The sequence below is a fragment of the Corvus moneduloides genome, chromosome 1 (assembly GCF_009650955.1).
Source record: "Corvus moneduloides isolate bCorMon1 chromosome 1, bCorMon1.pri, whole genome shotgun sequence".
In the NCBI taxonomy this organism is placed as follows: Eukaryota; Metazoa; Chordata; class Aves; order Passeriformes; family Corvidae; genus Corvus; species Corvus moneduloides.
Window position 1 is genome coordinate 142,075,744 of NC_045476.1, and position 20,046 is coordinate 142,095,789.

The window sequence follows — 20,046 nt, forward strand, 5'->3', positions numbered from 1 at the left end:
GGCCGGCGTGGGGGCGGCTGCGGGGTCCTGCGGGGCTCGGCCGCGGCCTCGCCGCGCGGCTGCCGGGATTCGGCGGAGAGCGACGCGGGGGGAGAAAAGGAAAATACAACGCCACCACACCGCGGCCGTAGTCGGCAGGATTCGAACCTGCGCGGGGAGACCCCAATGGATTTCTAGTCCATCGCCTTAACCACTCGGCCACGACTACGCATGCTGCAAAGGTCCTTCCCACCTTCCCATGAGCGGTTACGGAGAAGGAGCAGGGTTTGTTACTTAGGTAGGTCTCCTCACGGGGCGCAGTGAAAGGTTTAAAATAGAGAGTAGGTTTAATGCATGTCATACAGTTCACTGCGCTGTATATTGGTCTGTTTATAGCAAAACCAAACGGTTAGGCTTTGCTAAGTCCCACGGGAGAAGCCAGTGGTGTTTGGTTTTTGTTTTTTTTTTAATTTTTTTTTTTTTTATTTTCGTAGATTAGGAACAGTCGTGGATACAGCGGCCTCAGTCCCCTTAAAACCAGGAACACTCCCCAGCTGACATCCCCCATAGCGCCCGGGAAGTCGGGGCAGGCATTTTTGAGGAAAGTCCCATAAAGGTGGCTCTCGCCTATCGCCCTGTTAATAAATCCAGACAAACGTCGGAGGTGTCAGTCACCAGCTTTCCAATGCCAGCTCCACCTCCCCTCTCGTCAGAGACACCAGAGACACGCGGGAGGTCAGGTGTCCCGACGCGGGCGCACCGCTCGTAGTGTCAGTGAATGCTGTATATTATTATATTTATTTAGAAATGCAAGGAAGCAGTTTAAAGAGAGAGGTCTTGTTAAGCTAAACAGAGCATTGCCATTTCCTTAGGTCAGCTGACACAGAAAGCACAGTGCTTGTACCCTCCCGTTGCCAAGATGGCTCAAAATTTGTCAGCCTGTGATGAAGTGGGGTCTGCAGTACGTAAGCGCTCCAAGCAAAGCCTCCTGGTAACAAGGCATTTTACAATTCTCTGGGTATTTCAATTAATGAGTTGCAAGCCCCGTCTGAATTCCCTCATACTTAAGCTTTTATTTCATCATTCCATTTTCCTCCCCACGTATCTCAGGTCTCTGTTAATACCCCAGCCCAATCCATGGCAGTGCTGCTGGAGGAGACGTGTTGGGTAGAAGAGTTGTGAGTCTTTGCTGGGTTCATGTGATGGAAGAAACTAAATAGTGTTGATGCTGCTCCAGCTCTTTTAAGTGGTCCCTTGGCCAGGACTCTGTGTCATGTAGGTAAATTCAATCCAGAAGAAGTGGATTTTTGGGTGGAATTTTTACATTCATCTCTTGCAGCTGTGGAGAGTTTAAACTAATCACAATTCTCCCCAGTATGCTATCATCTCTGTAATTTGAAAAAGGATCAGGAGCCCACAGGCTTGGAAAATCTTGAAGAAACTCTTGTCTTGAAATACATCATCACATGTGGAAAAGACCACTTGCTGCATCATCTTAAAGGAGCTTAAGAATGCCGAAATCCAGTATCATTCTGGCATTCTTTCAAATGGCCTTAGAAATCTGAGTACATTCTCTTTTGACTGTAAAACAGTTTCTTTCCCTTTCCATCAATCCTGTGGCTGTCAGTGTGTCTGTTACAAGGTGCCAAAAATGTATGGAGTGTCTATGGGATAACGGTGCCAAAGTCAGGGGTGCCTCGAGGCCTTCTCCCATGAACTCGCTGCAGCATTTGCTCAGTTGGAAAGCATTTGAAACCAAAAAAGAAAAAAAAAAGAAGAAAAAGAAAAAAAGGAACAGACCTTTAAAAATTGTTAAACTGAAAAGATTGGCTTTGTGCAGATTGCTGCCTGCTGTTTGGATCCTTGTTGTTCAAAACTTCTGAAAGGCCTGATGCAATCAAAGAGACAGAGACTTACTGGGTCAAATTGATTCCAGACTAGTCTCTGGAATCACACTGAGGTGAATCTGACATACTGGGCCTTCAGCTAAGCTGTGGCCAGGAGAAAGGAGTTGAGGTCATGCCCTAAATTTTGTCCTCTCTTAGGAAATCAGTGAAGTGGCTTGTTCAAATCATGTCTCCCACTGACTGCTTGGGGCTTATATTGGTGCAAATGGAAAGGTTACTGGTTGCAGAGGGCTGGAAAAGACAGAGTGACCACTTTGATGATGATGGCTTTTTTTTTTTTTTTTAATATACGATCTCTTAGGAAGAGAGGACAGAAAGCTGAAAGTCCTGGGTGGAAGCCATAATGTTCTCTAGACCTCAAGCTACTGAAAGCTTTCTCAGTGGTGCTGATAAAACTGGATTTTGCCACAACAGTGATGAAGACAAAAAAAACTTCCTAGGACAGGATGTTAATTTCTCTCTTCTGTTTTCTCTGGGAACCAAAGTGAGCCTAAATTGAGGTTGCCCAGAACTCTTCTCAGCCTTCTTCTCTGAACAATGAAGTCTCCAGGGATCGGGTAATGATAGAGGTCAGCAGAGCCAGGTAATACCAGTCATTTCCGAATGCTACCCATTGCCAGACAAAGAGGGAAATGATTGCAGGGAGGCCCTCTTCTTTTTGATATAGTGATAGCATGTTGCAGGCCTGTCTGCCTTCCAATCTCTTGCCCCAGAAGTTGGGGTGGAGGTAATGCAGTGATTGCCTCTCCCCAAGGTGTTCTGCTGCCTCCAGCATATGTAGAAAAGTTCAACTCCTTGCTCCCAGTCACAGGATATTATTCTAATCTTGTTCCTTGTCACAATCCAGTATAACATCATTTTAAGTGACACCACTTATTTCCTATTAGTAGTACAGTGCATCAACATGAGAAAATTCAGGGCTGAATCTAAATTTTTGGATATAATTTAAACCATTAGCAAGCATTCATGTGCATGAAATTATTCTACTAAAGATACCAGATTGGGAGACAACTTCTTGAAAGACCTCTTGGCAGCAAGACTAACAGTGTGTGTAAGATTCCTCATATAACACTGGTTTGTGATGTTGAGAGACAGCCTTGGATCAAAGGACAGTTTAAGCTGGAGGCTGCCCCAGTCTTGGGCTTCACTGTCAATCTTTCCATCAAAGGTGCCAGCTCAGAGGGTGGATTTTTCACTTCAGTTTGCTGGCACAGCTGCCTTACCCATGAGGGGCATGAGGAGTGGAACAACTTCCAGTTACTTCCAACCTTCCTCTGAATTAATAATTTCAAGGTTAGAGTATGTGAGCACCCACCAGTTTTTGCCTGGGGCTACACAGTTGTCTTGCAAGGGAAACTGTTCCTGAGAAGAACATGTAAGTGACCAGAATGACAAGCCCTCAGCCCTTGCTGTGAGGGGTACACATACTTTTGGATATTTGTAAACATACATGCTCATTTTCAAATAAGTGTGACATTGTGGTGCTTACTAAGGGAAGCAGATTTTTCAGGACTGTATACAAAACAAAAAAATACTTGTCTGGGGGCCTTTTAATGAACATGGCATAATCCTCAAGGCTTCTTATAACCATGACATTTTGATCTCCGTGGGGGCATAACAAACATTGGAAAGTCGTTTCTGGAAAAAAACTGTCAGCTTGTGAGGCTGTGTAACAAGGAGGTCACACTTCCAAATCAATGATAATTATGTGTAACTTCGAATAAAAATGGTGTTGCCAAGCACTGTGCAGCTTTACTGCACCTGCATTCTCTGGCACCAAGGGTGTCAGTCCCTGTAAAGTGGAGCAGAGGGAGGCACGTGGTGATAAAGCAGGTCAGTGCAGAGAACATATCACAAGGTAAAAATGTTTCCATTTAATAGACAGAAATAATAAGTAGTAGTAAATATAAGATAATTGGCCTGCCAGGAAGGACCCTAGGCTGTGAGAACATGAGTAGGGAGGAGAAAGCATCAAGCAGAGAGGACTGGGGACTACTGTGGAAAAAGTCCTTCCTGCTTGCTACCCATTGCACAGCTGTGGTGAGAGACAAACACCATGTAAAACCAGCCTAGATGAGGGAGCTGAAACCAAAGCAGAGACAGTGTTCCATCACCCTTGCCAAGGCTGGAAAATATTTTTCAGGGGTGATTCTCCAGAGGAGTTGTGAGCTAGGAAAAACTATCCCGTAAGCCACAGGGGCATGGCGTGAGTGTGCATGTTGGGGGTGAGATGCTGTTTGTGGGAACTCCACACTAATATCCTGCTCCTCAGTGGGGCTGATTCAGATTTTTCTTCCTGAGGACCCAGATACTGCATCTCAGAGGGGACAGATGTGGTAGCTGACAGGGCTGGTGTTGTCACACATGAGGTTCCAGATACACTCATTTGTTTCACTGCATAGCAGTGTGCTTTGTTTCACTGCATTGCTTCTTTTTCTCAGTACAAGAATACTGGTCAGTGAAAATATATGTTAGGCAGAATCACACTTGTGTAACATTAGTACTATTTGCCTGTGTGATTTTGTACAGTTAAAAGACTTAAAAGAATGGCAAGAAGAACAAAATCTTTTACAGATGAAAGCTTCTTCAAAAAGCCTCTCTCTAGAAGCTCGAATGCTAAAAAGATAGCTTCATGTCTGTGAGTAATGAGGTTTTCATTTGGACTTGAAATAAACAGGGGTTTTTTCCAGTGCAGTTTTCAAAAGGGAGAATGTTTAAGGGCAAAGTGAAAATTAAAAGCTGGGACCCCAGTGATTTCAGCAGGGTCAGGATTTCATACAGAAGGTGAAAATCCAGTCCATCTCATTGCAAATATCCGTTCCTTGCTGGAGGACATGAACTGGTAGCTCTCCTTCCAGCTCCAAGCTGCATCTCCCAGCAGAGGGCATTGCAGAATGACATTACTGTTTTTCAGAAATCTGGCAGAAAGTAAACTGAACTTCAAGGGGTTGTGTGGCTGGTCTAAAATTTATTTTCATGACCTCCACTGGAAGAGTAGATCATCAGTCGTTTAAAACCAAAAGATGCTGCTAGCAAACTGTAGCTGGAAGATAAAAGGAATTTTCCCTTGTGCTCTAAAAATCCCCAATGCCTGAAAAAGAAAGCAAATGCCAGAGAGCATTTGTTCTTCAGTTTCTCTACCACACAATTTATTTTCATGTTTTAGATGACACTGTAGGCTGAACTGCAAAGACTTGTTTCAGGCTCAGATCCTCTTGACATTCTATAAAAAATAATAAACTGTTTCCTATAAAAAATAAATGTAGAATTAAAATGATAATGATAATGATGTGAGCAACAAGAAGAAGAGAGAACCTTTAACATTTGCAGTAGATGTGGATAAGAAGCATAACATAAAATAGTGGAGATAAAAAAGGAGATTTTTCAAAAGACTGGGGCATGCTGTGAATCAAAACAAGAAGCTACAGGGTACCCTGAGCAGTTCATAGCCTTCAATGCAGGCTTCTCTCTTCCCTGCCATATTCCCTGAGCCCTGCAGCCCCCCACACATTACCCATCAGGAACACATTCAGGGGACAGACAGGGCTGTACCTATCATGCAGACAGGTCTTCTGACCCTGTCCCCACATTCTGGCTGGTTCTGTCTCGTAACAGTTGCGCCAATCCACCTTCTGGAGGCAGTGTACATGGATTTCATGTACATGATCAGATGACTCATAATACAGGCCTTCTGTTAAATCTTTGTCTGCGGGCAGTGTTCAGTCCATCTTATTGTGTGGTCACCCAACAAACTGAGTGGGTACATACCTTGGTAGAGGAGAGTGAGGGATTAAGGGCAGGAGAGGCTGAGAAGTGTGTGTAGCAACAGTACGTTCTCTTGTTTAGCATTTGTTCTTTGGCAGATCACAAGAGGATTCAGTGTGATTGAAAGTAGTCATTATAGTTTTACAGGTGGAGAAACGGAGTCACTCAGGGGTTTGTAGCCTGCCCAGACTCATTAGATAAAATCAGGATAGAAGCACTAAGAGCAGTCCCATCTCTTGTGTTGATAATCAGCTGTGATGATCAGTGTGATGATCTCAGCTTTATTGTACACTCACTGACCTGCACCATGTCTGTGTACTACAGTGAGAAATGCTTCCAAGTTAACAAGTGCAGGTGGGCAAGAGTTAAAGAGCAAATTCTGCCACCTTGATTCTTGATAACGTTCTCACTCAGGTTAGTTTACAGTGTTAAAACCAAAGGGACTTGAACAGAGCAAAGGTCCTGAATTTGAATTTCAATGAATGATATTAAGGGGGTGGTTGGGGTATTTTATGCATACCCTAAAAATGCCTAATAGGCATTCAGCTCTGGAGGACTTGAAAGGACTGTAACCTTCCCTACAGTTAAACAACACATTTCTCCATAAAACTAACTTGAGAGAAATTCCCTGCATTCCCACACTGAACACTTAGCAGTCTTTTCAAACTTATGATATAGCAGTAAATATAGCTTATAACCATAAAATTAAGGTTATGTGGACTTGTAACTTTTTATTTTATGCTAGCTCTGTGGGCCACTAGCAATTTCTACAGAGGTTACTGTCCTGAAGTCTGCAATGAATTACATGACTAAACTAAGAAACACAACTCAGAAGAGTAAGAAGAAACAGAAAACAACCCTCATTCTTTAAACAGACACATTAGGTGTTTAAGGGGAGAAGGGCAAACAATAGGAACTTCTCATGCTTTAAAATGTCAGTTTCTTTTAGGATAGTTCTTTGTGCTGTATAGGGAACTTGCTAGCATACATAGCTGTCATTGCACTCATGGGTGCACTCATGCATTCTCTTGGCTAGAGAATAACTCAAGAAAACGTGATAGATCTCAAAAATAACAAGTGGTGTTTTCTTGGAGTGCTACCAATGAGATTCTAACAACCTGTGCCAAGTGAAGTTTTGATGATCAAAACGTAGATGATTTTTACTGTGGCGTACTAAAAAAATTTGTTTCCGTCTAGCTGCATCCTTGTAATTTATGTTACAGATTGATTGTGAAGTTACAGAACTCCTGGTTTCTACAGGAAATGGGCTCTGCTTTTTTTATGTGTGTACTAGTTTGAAAACAAACCAGTGGGAGGCACCAAGTCAGAATAACAATTTAATGGGGAAGTTAAAGAAAAGGAAAGAAAAAAACTAAAAACACTGGTTCAAACTGACAGAGTCAAGATACAACCTGAGTCCCTGTTAGGCAGGGGGGTGGTGGTAGCAGTCTGGTAGAATGGTGGCTGCAGTCCTCTGAAGCAGTGATCCTGTAGAAAAAAAAGGGTCTGCTCTTCCTCAGAAGGTCCAGTGGTGGCTGTGTAACTCCTGTCCTCTGGAAATCCAGTGGAAAGGCATTGTCTCTGGTGTTCAGCCTCAGCTTATATCCACGATGGGATGCTTGGTTCCTCCCTCTGGGTGGAGCATCTCACAATGGGGTAATGAGTCACGAGGCCAAGTGTTGATTAGGCTCATTAACAGAAGATAGTCCGGAGGGAGTTATCTCCGAGTCATGCAGCAGGACAATGATGGGCCATTAACAGCAAGATAGTCTGGGGGGAGGAGGCAAGGAAAACACTGCCCCACCTGATTTCAACAGCTCATGAGGATGGTAATAGAATACACCGCAACCCAGGACAATGTGGTTTTACAGTGCCTAGAAAACCTTTGGCTTTCCAATAATGTAACTGTAAACTAAAATCTGATGAAGATAGATAGCTGTTTTTTTCCAGTAGTGACTGCAGACTGACTGTAGAGTCAAGGTACCTCAGCTTTTGAGTTCCTGAACAGAAACTCTTTAAAGTCTACTGCTTCAAAGAAAATAGGTGATCAGAATTTTGTGGAAATTAGCCTTCTCTAGGGTAGATTTGTTACCTCCCACTATTTCTGTTGTCTTGAAGATTTTGAAAGCCAAGAGCCACCTAATGAACAGCCTTGTTTTTCATGAAAGCTCAGTTTACTGTAAATCTGTGATTACAAGCATCTGGACAGCATGGAAATTGGATTCATCTTTAGTGGCTCAGGCCCCTAGCTAAAAGAAATACAGCCACAGCAGGAGGGGGCTAAGGAAAGGAGCAATTAATTTAGTTTTCCAATAGTATTGCAGCAACATGGGCATCATAATTTAAAAGCCTTTGGAACAGTCTTCTTAATTTCCTCCTATCCCACTCCTTCAACTTCTTGTCTTGGTCTGGCTTTTGTTCACTTCATGCAGCCTGCCAGACCAACCTGAGCCTGCCTCAGCCCAACCGGTTGGTCCCTGACGTAATCCCGAATGGTGACCTGTGAGGCCGACCTCAAGATTTGCCAGGCGGGAAAGGGCCCACTTGGTTTTAAAGTGCTGGCTCTGTTTTGTGAAGAGCTGGCAAAGTATGTTTTTCTTTTTACTTTTATAGCTTGTTCCAAAGTCCATGGAGGATACACAGCTGGCTGGCAATACCACAGCTAATTCCATGGCTGCAGGGTCTTAAAAAGCCTCTGGTGGTGATGCTCAAAAGCAAGGCCCAAGAGCAGTGTGCAGTATGTAATATGCATGCTGCCTACAGACCTTGTTGCTCTCCACAAATGCACAACATTAGTGAGGTGTTTCATTAATCTGCAATGGAAGTAAAGCAGACGTTTCTCGAGATAGCAAGTTCTAAGTGCTCCTGATTTATGTCAATTCTGCTTTTACCCCCCTGCTTCTTGCTCTCTGTGTCTAATGCTACCAAAAATGAATGACAATTCCAAACCTGTTTTACAGTTTGGAAATTGCTTGTGTCTGGGAGAGAGAAAACTGTTCTTTTGAAACTCTTTAAATGAATATTCAGGTTCCAAATGAACTAATATTTTTCTCTTGTTTGGTTGTTTATTGATAATGGTTCTATTTTCTCTAGAGTGTCTATGTTTATGGCCTTCCTTTTTCCTTCTGGACATCTGTGGCTTTGCAAGTAGTCTGAAAAAGTCTGCAGGACAAAAAGAACACAAATTTACTGAAATTTCATCTAAATCATAACCCAGAAAAGCAGCAGGAAGAGAAATAAATAGTAATAACCCTTTTGGAACTAATCTCATCTCTCTCTTCTAATTAAGGGTAATTGAAAACATAATACATGTCTCTGTAGTAGTAATCCCAAGGACAATTGTATGAAACATGGCAACTAGACAGGTCTCCCAAACACTTGCTGGTAGCTAGGATGAGGTAGTATGTATTTTCCTGTTGTTGAGTAAAGTCACCCACCCAGTCTTTACACAATGGCTGCCTGTGAACACTGACATGAATTTTCTTACTGTGAGCATTAAATAGCTCATCACCTTCAGTCAGCTAAATGTCAGCTTGTCTTAATAACATAAACAAATCAGGATGTCTGCAGCAAAGGCTCACACTCTAGTTAGATTTATGTCTCCACATGTGAAAGATGTACTTCATGTTCTTAGAGGAACAGGACAGTCCCAGCTCTCAGGACAACGTCTCTAAAACCTCAAAGGAATGCATCAAAGCATTGTTTCTTTCACAGGTTGTGCTTGTATCTTCTCTTTTGACCCCCCATTCCCAAAACCTAGCGATTAGTGCTCTTACTGAAGGTGTGAACAATCCATGCTCAGTTCTTGCCCCTGCTCAAAAAAAAAAAAAATCCAGAACTAACTATTTTCCCCACCCATTTTGGGTAAAGGATTTTTCTCTCTTTTTTGGAGAGGTGTTCTCAGTTCCTTTTGTGGTGCAGAAAAGAAACCAAGACTCAGTGGCTATCATTTAATGCTTTTTAGTTGTTACATGAATGACATTGCCTTTGGTGTGCTCTTGGGGACTTCTCCAGTGTGTCTCCAGAGTGTCTAGAGTGAATTTTTTTCTTTCACATTGAAGAATTAATGGATAGGAAAACATCTCTCCATAGGCCTCAGAACAGAGACTGAGTCCCGGTCAGAGCATGAGCCCCACATTTTCCAGGTGAGTCTCCCAGCAGGATACACATCCGTGTTTGCGTGATTTTCACCTGAGAGCCTGGAGTGGTGTCTTGTGGTTAGAGCATGGAGCTTGAACCTCTCAGGTAGAGAAGCAAACTGCTCAAGTGCTCTATCCAGTAGGCTTCTGCATAAGACACTGATGATAGAATCGCTGCACTACAGCTTTTCAAACACTATCATGATCTGTACTTCGTTTCTGAAATGGCTTCAGGACTTACTCTGGAGCTTGTGACCTCAAGCAGAAGTGTATTCTGCAGCACAAGGAAAGGAGCTTCAGCTGTGGGGTGAAAGGAGGCTGCTAACACCCTGTTGCTGCCCATGTTTCATGTTAGCTAGCTCTAGATATATGTCCCCTTGGTGCTGAGGGTATTGGGCCCCATTCCTGGGATTTCTGACTCAAACTGCACATGCGGGAAGCCTAGCACATGTGGGGAAGGGCTGGTTCCTATTTCACCACCAATAATTCAGGCACTGCAGCTTTTTCAGTCCTTCTTGTATTGTCAGAACCACGCAGTTGCCTGGTGTTGTGAATCTTGGTTGCTTGACACTAGAGTCCAGCTATGCAGCTGTTCATGTCTGTCTCAGGGGGTTGGGATTAATTAATCTCTTTTCTTTCTACCATTTATCTGGGAAATGTACCTGAGAGGAGATCCAGCTCCATAATATTTTTATTTGTAGGTAGTCCATAAGTGAGGTAAAGAATGGCGTTAGATTATTACCTCAATCAAGTATTTTTAGCTGCAGCTCCTCTGTGTGGATCACATCATGGGCAGTGGTCTTTCATTTGGTGCTTTGGCAAAAGGATGAGGGGCAGAGAAGAGGGAGGAACAGGGAAGGAATGAGAGTGGTGGAGGCCAACAAATACCTTGATGAGGGGGAACACTTTCACAGAGTAGTGGAGGAGGAGCCCAGGCTTGAGTGGTGCTTGCTGACTTCACCAAAGGCTGTATTTATCCAAAAACCAAAGAGGGGGGTAGGAGGGGAGTTTCCTCTAATAGGAAACCTGAGATGACTTGCTTTTTGTTGGAAACCAATGTGTGAGCAGTTGTCTATGCCTACCACCCAAGCACGAAGCTCCTGTATGATTATGAAGACAGGTTGTTAATCTACATTTACGTTTGGTTCTATTATTTACTTTTACAAATGTCCATGCTACATCCATCATGGAAAAACCAAGACTAGCCAATGAAAGCTGAGCTGCAAAAGCAAAGTTTCCCTATAAATATAAAATGGAGTTTTATAAAATCATGTATTTTATAATCATTATGAATTGTGACTGGTTTCCAGACCAAAAAAAAGTTATAATATCCACAAAACTGCACCTGCAGCAAGGCTGTATAGTGCTGATGAAAAATGTGAATCATGGATTATTACAGTTTTGGGGGTTTTTTTTGTTTTGGTTTTTTTTTTTTTTTTTTTTTTGTGTGTGTGTATTTTGTTTTTTAAGTCATGGGTTTTCCATTATTTATTACAATTCCTTTAGGACAGCACTGGAGTCTTGAGTGCTAAATGTGTTCATATGCTCTGGGGTACCTGCATGCAATTTAAATGGAAAAGAAGATAAGTATTTGAGAAGATTGAGCTCTACAGCCACTGGAAATTGAAAGGAGATAAATTTTTACAGCTAGATGTCACAGTTAAATCTTAATCACAATCATACTGGTGTAAATCCAGTGTAACTCCTCAGGGAACTTAACAAGGTCCTGACCACACTGCTGCTGAATTAAACACAGCTTGTGCCTAGCATGTTGCAAGCCACCCTTTGGTGGATGTAAGCAGGTCCAGACAAGTTCACAGACAGTGTCCCAATTGTCTTTTATAGTACTATTTTCTGGTGCCCTGCTGGAGTTCCTGGTAACCAGAAAGCTTAATAAAGAGCTATAGTATAGTTCTAGAAAATGTAGATCTAAGAGAAAAATGTCACTAATGAAAATACTGAAGAAACATGATACTAAGATTAATAAATGTCATTAGTCAGGTTGTCAGCTCTGTCTAAGTAGTGTTGTAATGACCATTGGAAAAAAATTAATAGAATATTTCTGAAGACATTGCAGGAACTAGTAAATAGAACATTTAAGAGGTTATGTTTTCTCCTTTGTGTGCATACAGTCAGGGAAGAATATACCACATAGGAAAATTAGTTTGCCTAACACATTTCACATCATGACTATCCCTGGCATACTTTCCATAGTTAGTTTAAAATTGTGTTCTGTGGACTTACAGGACTTTGATTTTATGCCAATATTTGCTTAAGCAAATTGAAGAGCTTGTACTGTATTAGGGTAGAAAAAGCAATAAATTGCAAAAATGCAGTGAATGTTAAAGCTACATTTTTAAGCAGAAATCTGAAGAAATTGCTCTTATGGCTGATAACTTTAACAGATTTTAAGGAAAACACATGATCACATAACACAGTAAGTGAAAGCTTGTGATAGAGGATACAGGTTCAAGTATTTGCCACACCTGAAGAGATTTCAAAGTATTTTTTTACCTGGTTCCCTGAATCACAGTTCATTAGTGTTCAAAACAAAAGCTTTGATTCCTAGAAAAAGCTTACCAAATATTGTGTTCAAATATGAGAACTTAGATGCTAAAATCTCCCTTTAAAAAAGTGCCTGCACCTCCAGAGTTGACTTCAGGATAGAATTTGGTCCATTATAGTTCTTTTAGCCTATTTTCTTGTTAACAAATTTGTGTTGCTTTTGTTTATTTCTACATGCGTGGAGAAAGCCATTGCAGAAGCTCTGTTTTTAGAGCCATGAGGCACACAATACAGAGCAGAACTAAATCCTGACCTCTAGTTTTGCTGCACTGCAAATATGGGTTTAGATGAAAGTTTTACAGTTTCTGGGAATCTCTTGAAATGCAAAAAAGGAGATGCATGATCAATTATTATGGACAGGATATACTACTTTATAAAGTATAACAATCAAAATGATTTGAAATCGATTTAGTGGCATGTATTCTGTCTCTGATTTATACTTCCAGAAATATACTATGTATTTATACTAGTTAATCTGAAGATATGTATGCTACTTAGATCACATTGAAGTCAGGTGAATATTGTAGAAAAATATTTAGAAATGCTAATTTAAACAAAAGAAGGAGCTCAGTGAGGTACAGAACTAATGAAGTCTCATATTCCATTGCCTTGTTACTTTTAGGTGGAACCGTGGATATTTGACTGAAGCTGTTGTCTCGATTAGATGGAATTCTCAGATCTTTTAATGATTTCCCTTAATATGGGGATACCCAATTACATTTATTGAAAGGCTATTAATGGAAAATAGGCCTCATCACAGATACTTATTATATAGTTGTACAAAATTTTGTAAGAAAATACGTGTTGGGAACAGACAACAGTAGGAAAAGAGGACATAATGAAATCTCTTCAATTTTGCTCCTCTCAATAAACTTTCCAGTGACGTGAGAATTAGGTAATATTGTCACCAGGTGGGGTAAAACCAAATACAGCCCTTGAAGAGTAAGTAGCATATAACAAATAGCAAAAGAAAGAACTGAAGTGAATCATTTGAGAACATCTAAACAGCTGAAATATGTTCACTGACACTGTTATTTGAACAATTGTGAATAACGACCAGATGAATTGAAGTCAAAGTTTCTCCATAATAATTCAGAAAGAGAACAAAAGGCTTAAACTACTAAATAAAACATTTGCTATGAAAATCCTGTCCAGCTCTAGTTCATATATTGTAAAAGGATGTTAGCTTAAGATATGCTTTATTACCAAACTCAGATAAGAATACAGGGAAATGCTGCCTGAGGACTGCATTGAAGGGGCTGTGGACTAAGAGATCTAAGAGTGGTCAATAGGTGAAATGAAGGTATTTTTACAACTTTACGACTCTAATAAGCAAAGGATGTAACCACTGGAACTTGAGGGAGGAGGCAGACAGAAAAATCAACATAAGACAGAGTGCAAAAAGATAAAACATCTTTTGGCAAGCTTATTTTGACTTTTTAAACTGGAACAATGGACTACTATAGACAGTCCCTCCTTTCCACCACTATGCAATGACTTCCACCCCATTTTCCATTGGTAGCCCTCTGTGTCAGTAGACACAGATCAGCTCTGGGTTTTAACTGGCCCTGGCACATTATGAGATCCCACCTGATTCAGGTCTGTGAGTTTCCTCAGAGCAAACCCCTGCTTCTGCAGAGTGCTGTGCTATTCCTCCTGTCACAGACGTATGCATGTGGCTTTACTGTGATTACTTCCTCAAGGTTATGTTGACCTTAACTAGTGAGTCAAGTGGATAATATCCTTGTGGGAGGGGAGGACTAAGTGAGGCTGGATAACATAAGTCCTCTCTCAGGTTCCCTGTGAGACCACAAAGAAGAATGCTCTCCCACGCACAAAAATAAGAATGTGCATTTGGAGGGAGTGTTCATTTCTGATGGAAGACTTGCAGGGCATTAGAGTCACTGTAGCTTGCATCCAAGCCCAAGTCAATGAATTACAGTGCATTCTCTGCTAAGCAGGACTTCATGCCTTCCAGTTATTTCACATGCAGCAATTGTACAAACTACAGGATGTAACTGGGAAGGGATTGTAGGATTGTGCTGAAAGTTGCAGTCCTTTGAAAAGGAAGCTTTATTAATTTTTAGTCATATAGATGTCATACACCTTTGCAGATCTTAGACATGTTCTGTGGAGCAGTCTGTGGACAGTGCTAGGAGTCCCATATGCTTAGGTAGGTTGCTAATCTTACCTAAGGGAAGACAGTTGTTCACATGTAACAGCTGGCAGAAATCACTATCAGCAATGAGACAGGTACATCTTTATTGGATGGGAGCCCTGAGAAGAAGAAGGAGAAGGGTCTCCACTAAACAAGAATCTTTGAGGATTTATTTTATAAATTCCTCCCCAGTTCTCCTCCACTTTCTTGTTTAATTCAGGGGTTCCTGGGTTCCCTTTAATGCTGGATGGTGACTTCAACACACAGGGTTTAATGCAGAGCAGGATAGTTAGTGGAGAAGATTTTTTTGCTCAAAGGGAGATTTGTATCTTTATTTTCACTTGATTTTTGTGGATAACTTGAGCATTAGCTTCTCCAGTTCCTCTTAATACTGTCCAGATTATCCATGCTTACTTATTGTACTTTTGCAGCTACTGGTTACTTTCAGCCACTGAAGGCTGAAAAAGACACAGATGAGCACAGATGCACAGAATGATGTATTCTGTTTGCTTTCAGATTCCAGATTACATCTTCTCCCTGACCCAGCATCTAAGGCTCTTATAGAAATTGACTTCAGGGTACTGAGGACCAGGCAAATTTGAGGAGGCAACAGGTTGGTTAAGTGAAAGAAAAAGCCTGCAAAACATGCTAAACCTCAAAACAGTCCTCCCAAAAATCCAAAGCAAAGCACAAATTCAGTAACACTGGAACTGCACTGTGACCTTTCACAGGTGGGAGTTGAGGAATTAAGGAAACCTTAGAAAACTGAGGTCATGTCTGCTCAGCCTAGACATTAAAGATCCCATGGTGCTTTACATACTAGGGGAGCATTTACCCTCATGTCCTGACCAAAACATAACCTTTTCCCCAGAGCAAAGGAGCATCCACACTCTGATTAGAGTCTCTTCTTCATCCTGGAAGTGTCTGCATTTTGATGATGCAGTTTGTGCCTTTGTGTAAACACACACACACAAGTGTATACAGCAGGACTTGGGTATTGAAGGGGGCTTTGCACACAGAAGCAAATTACCCATGTTTGTACAGAGTGTGAAAGGCTTATGGCCGAGCCTTGGGAAAGCATGTTCCCTTGGAAAGGAAAGTATTTTGGGATCCTTTAAAAGATCATTTTCATTATTAATTATTAGTTTAGAGGGATGGCCAGCAGTGCAAGCAACAACATGTAACAGCTGTTGGGCTTGATTGGGCAAACATTCTTCTTTTACACGTGGGGACAGTCTTTTTGACCTCATCAGAACTGTTAGGAGTATTGGTATTTACCAATATTAAATTCAATTTGGGAAAATCACTTAGGTGAGAAAAATAAATTGCAAGAATACAGTTAAACGTGCAAGATTATTTGCAGAGCATAGCTTTGATTTATAATTAGTGTTTGCCAAGTTCTGTGCTAATGGGTCAGAATTTGTCTCTCCTATTTCTTAATTTGAAAAAAATCCCAATGAAATTTTATTTCATCTTTTAAAGCACTTTGACTCTAGGGATCAAAATAACTCGGACTTCTGCGCTAAGTTATACCAGAGAATAATTCTTGTTGTACTGTAGCATAGACTTTGAATAGTTGCTGTTTCAATACAAAAATAAAAACCATTCGCTTAATGTGTAATTAATAGTTTGGCATTTCCCTAAGGCTTTGCCCAGGACCCTTTCTGTTTCTGTTTTGTATTACTGAACTCCCCTGCTAAATATTTCCAGATCATATAGATTTAGATAAGACATGTTCCAGAACTTATAACATTTTTTATTTTGACTTTTACAGTCTTTATTAGTGTAATGAAAATAATACTTTGACAAGTCCCCAAATAAATGGTAATATTCACCCCTGGATAGCTGAGTGAAACGTTCAGTGCCATGGGTTATTTGACTGTGTTTACATTGCAGACATAAAAAATATGATAAAAATTTTAGTGCAGATCCGTTAAAAGCTCGTGACCCTCTCCTTTCACCAAGGTGTTGATCCTGTAGTTTGAGGAACACTGGAGGACATTGGCTGACATGAGAAATGCCACAGAGCTCTCCTGGGAGTACAAGGAGACTACAGGATTGGGACCTAACCTTGTAAGTGCTTTGTGGCATTCACTGGGACCGCTCTTACCTGCTTCTATGCATAATACAAAGGTGTATGAAGAATAATTTGGTGAAAAATATGTGACTCAGAAATGGAATAGCTGTGAAAATATCAGAAATTGACAGATGTCAAAAACCCAATTATGATAAATTGATATGAACTTCTGCACTCCTAGAGATAAAGAATTTTACCTGTGTTGACCAGTATGTATGAAGTTATTGAAGCCACTTTTATAGTTAGTATGGTATGAGTGAGAACTACTTCTGACAAGCATAAAAAAACCCCATTTCTGTGTAACAGATTGTGTGCTTAAGGCGTGTAAAACCTTAAAGGTGACATTTGTCTTCTTTGTAAAACTTTTAACACACTTTTGACACTATTCAAAAATTAAGGAGCCCTTGGAATCTAGGCTGGATTTTAGGATGTGTGTGCATACAAAAAGAAGAGCTTTGTAGAGCTCTTTGGCCAAAATGAGTGCTTTTTCTCCTTTACATGGCAACTTATGGTTCCCTAGCTGTATCTTCATACCACAGTTCTTTTCTTGGTGGATGTGAGTCAGGTGGACTTTACCTCCACACCATTTTGTGACCCACACAGATTTTCAAGTTGATTTTTAGAAAGAGAAACATCAGTTCAAAACCAAGAGCTGATGGGTCTCTGTTAGAGAATATTAAAAATGATGTTTCAACATCTCCCAAAACAAGTATTCCTCTTGCTAAATTAAAAGTTTAAACATAAAAAATAGTTTTTCCATTTTTTAATCCCAGCCATAAAATGTTTCCAAACATGAGTAAAACTCCTAAGTTTATGCCCCTTACCAAGTTCAGTTGTTCAATACATTTATTGCTTGTCTAAAAATTGTCTGAGTGGCACCAGGTTTGCTACATGAGCAAGGCTGAGAGGCATAAGGGTGTTTTCCTGACAGAAACACTTGAAATATCTTAAGTAACTTAAAATTCTTTTTCTCCTCTTGGTCCTTCCAGAATAGACCATTCCATTCAAATTTTCATTTCCTTGGAGCATGCTCACTTTTTCATTAACACATCCACAGAGTTGGCTGTGATTTTTTAATGCGAAGCTTCATAATCAGAAGAAATTCCTTCTTGCCAATCTTTTCCCAGTATATGCTTTCATGTGTCCAAAAAGGTATTTATCTGACTGCACAAACACATGGAGAAATTTGAGATTAATTTGATATTAATTCTGTGTACACTTTATTGTTTTTTCAACATAGGGAAGAGTGATCAGTTTTTTGTTTCGTGTCATTGCATAGATATTGTCTGACACCCTCTGGGCATCTATGACTGGAAATGCCATGTTTTTACTCTTTCCTATACGAGTGTGAAATGTCATGTGCTGGTCCACACATTACCTCAACCCTTTGAAAATAGATTATTTTTATAACAGCTCTACAGAGCTCTGTCTCTTTGCAAAAGCCATGAACCTTTCTAATTAATTGGACCTGAATGTAATGAATCTGAAAAGAAATTATCTAACTCTCAACTCTACTGTTCACCAGTGTGTATGCAGAACACACAAAATTTATTATCTCTTTCTTTTTCACCACAGCTACCGTTATGTGATGAATCAGTGGTGACACATGAAATATGTTTCTTCATGATTAAGGAGCTAAGTGTTAGTAGTATTTATGTGTATGAAAAAAATAGCAATATTTTAAATTGCTGAATGTCCCCTTTGAAATGAAAAGAAGATTAAATCTCTCTGATTTAGTGCGATTAAAATAATAAATGTAAAATGAAAGTATGATTAAAAACCTAATGCATGGCCCACTGGTAGAGTTAATACATAACCAAGTCTCCTCCCAAACAGAGTTTCAACATTCTTATTGGCATGTTGAAAACCACTATTGGCATCATTGTGCAAATTATGCTTTCCTTGTTTATTCTGGTATCAGAGTTCCTCTAGGGATTATAATGGGAATTTGGGACTCTGCTGTGGCTAAGTGCAACAGGAATAGGGGACTGGCAAGGGGGTAGAAAAGTAAAAGAAGGGCAGAGTAAGAGCAGTAAGACAGAGCTGGGAGGGAAAAAATGGCAGATATTGAATCCCTATTGAGCAAGTAAGGGAATTTCTTTCCAAGCAATCAAGCTACCATTCTATGTTGTTTTCCAAAACTCTTATTCTAACTGCTGTTACCTCTACCTTGTTGAAATGCATATATCTCATTACTTCAGTGAGAACATGATAAGCACTAAATAGAGATGGAAATCCCACTTTTTGCATGTTTTGAAGGCTGTGTATTCAATTTACACTGGTCATGGGCACAAAGTTGTAGCACAATCTTTTTATCTTAAAAAAAGGAGAAAAACTCTCAAAACATCAATGCAATTCTTTATCTCTGAGATAGTTTTGAATTTTCAAGACCCTTGTCCCAGTTTCTAGGTCCTGCATAGTTTTGTGTCCTGGTTGGAAATACTTGTATCTGAACTAGGGCCTGTGAGATGCTGCAGGTTCTGCTTCCCTAAGGTTTTATGACTTCAGGGTAAGCAGCATTTAAGTGTGTGGGCAACCTACCCCAGCTGTGCTGATGACAAGCAGGTTCTGCCTGCTTAGGTTTATCTATGTAGAAACCTCCAGATGCAGCATGCTGCTGATGCAAGAAGGACTTGGAAATTGTTCATAACTTGCCAGAGTTACACTGAAAGAAGGTCTTGATTGTTCATTTTGGTGAGGAGCAGGAAGATCACAGATGGCCAAAAAAAAGTCTTCTTATCTGTAAAACAAATAAGTCATTCAGTCAAGTTCTGTGAGTAGGACAAAGGGAAAGGCAAGATGGAACAAGCCCACACTTCCTTGGATCTGATAACAGCACAACCTGAGGTAACTGCTGTTAAAGGCTAACAGAGGAAATATGACCTAGGGTGTGTCCAACTGCAGGTTTCCTTGGGGTCTAGACTTCTGTTTTCAACAGCCTTTTCACCAGTCTTGTCCTAAGCCCACTGACTCTTCCTCTGAAGAATAGCTGAGAATAGGGGAGCATAGAGCCATGTTAGAAGTCAAGAAATCAGAATCCTTTCTGTTTAGAATCATAGAACCATTTAGGTTGGAAAAGACCTCTAAGATCATTGAGTCCAACCATTAATCCACCACTGCCATGTTCACCATTAAACCATGTCCCCAAGTGTTTCTGTCTTTTGCATTTATTCATGTTGCAGGTGTGTTCAAGGGAATGGCAACACTTTGTTGCCACTACACTACACTGCAGATGAGTTGGAAAGGGTCTTTTCAAAGAGGGGACCCATGCGATGTTCAAACAACAGCCAACTGGACATGCTCTATAGGAATATTTCAGCAGAGAGATTAAAACACACCTGGAGGCAGCTATAACTTAAGAACATGTGTAGAATAATACAGATGAGCTAGTGGTCATCATGTTTACCTTTCTTATAGGCACTCCAGGCTTGCTTAAGGTATGCTGGCACTGCTAGG

The 20,046-nt window shown here is 40.7% G+C and overlaps 1 long non-coding RNA gene and 1 other non-coding gene across 2 annotated transcripts in view; one reads left to right on the forward strand and one right to left on the reverse strand.

The window, feature by feature from the left end:
* The first annotated feature begins 32 nt into the window (after positions 1-32).
* The window catches only part of LOC116453880, a 54,135-nt gene continuing 34,121 nt past the window's right edge, over positions 33-20,046 (forward strand). The window contains exons 1-2 of the long non-coding RNA XR_004243957.1: positions 33-277; positions 16,479-16,586. This is a non-coding gene — a long non-coding RNA (uncharacterized LOC116453880). The remainder of the gene's footprint in view (positions 278-16,478; positions 16,587-20,046) is intronic.
* On the reverse strand, positions 127-208 carry TRNAS-AGA. Its single transcript has one exon. It is a non-coding gene; the product is annotated as a tRNA-Ser (tRNA).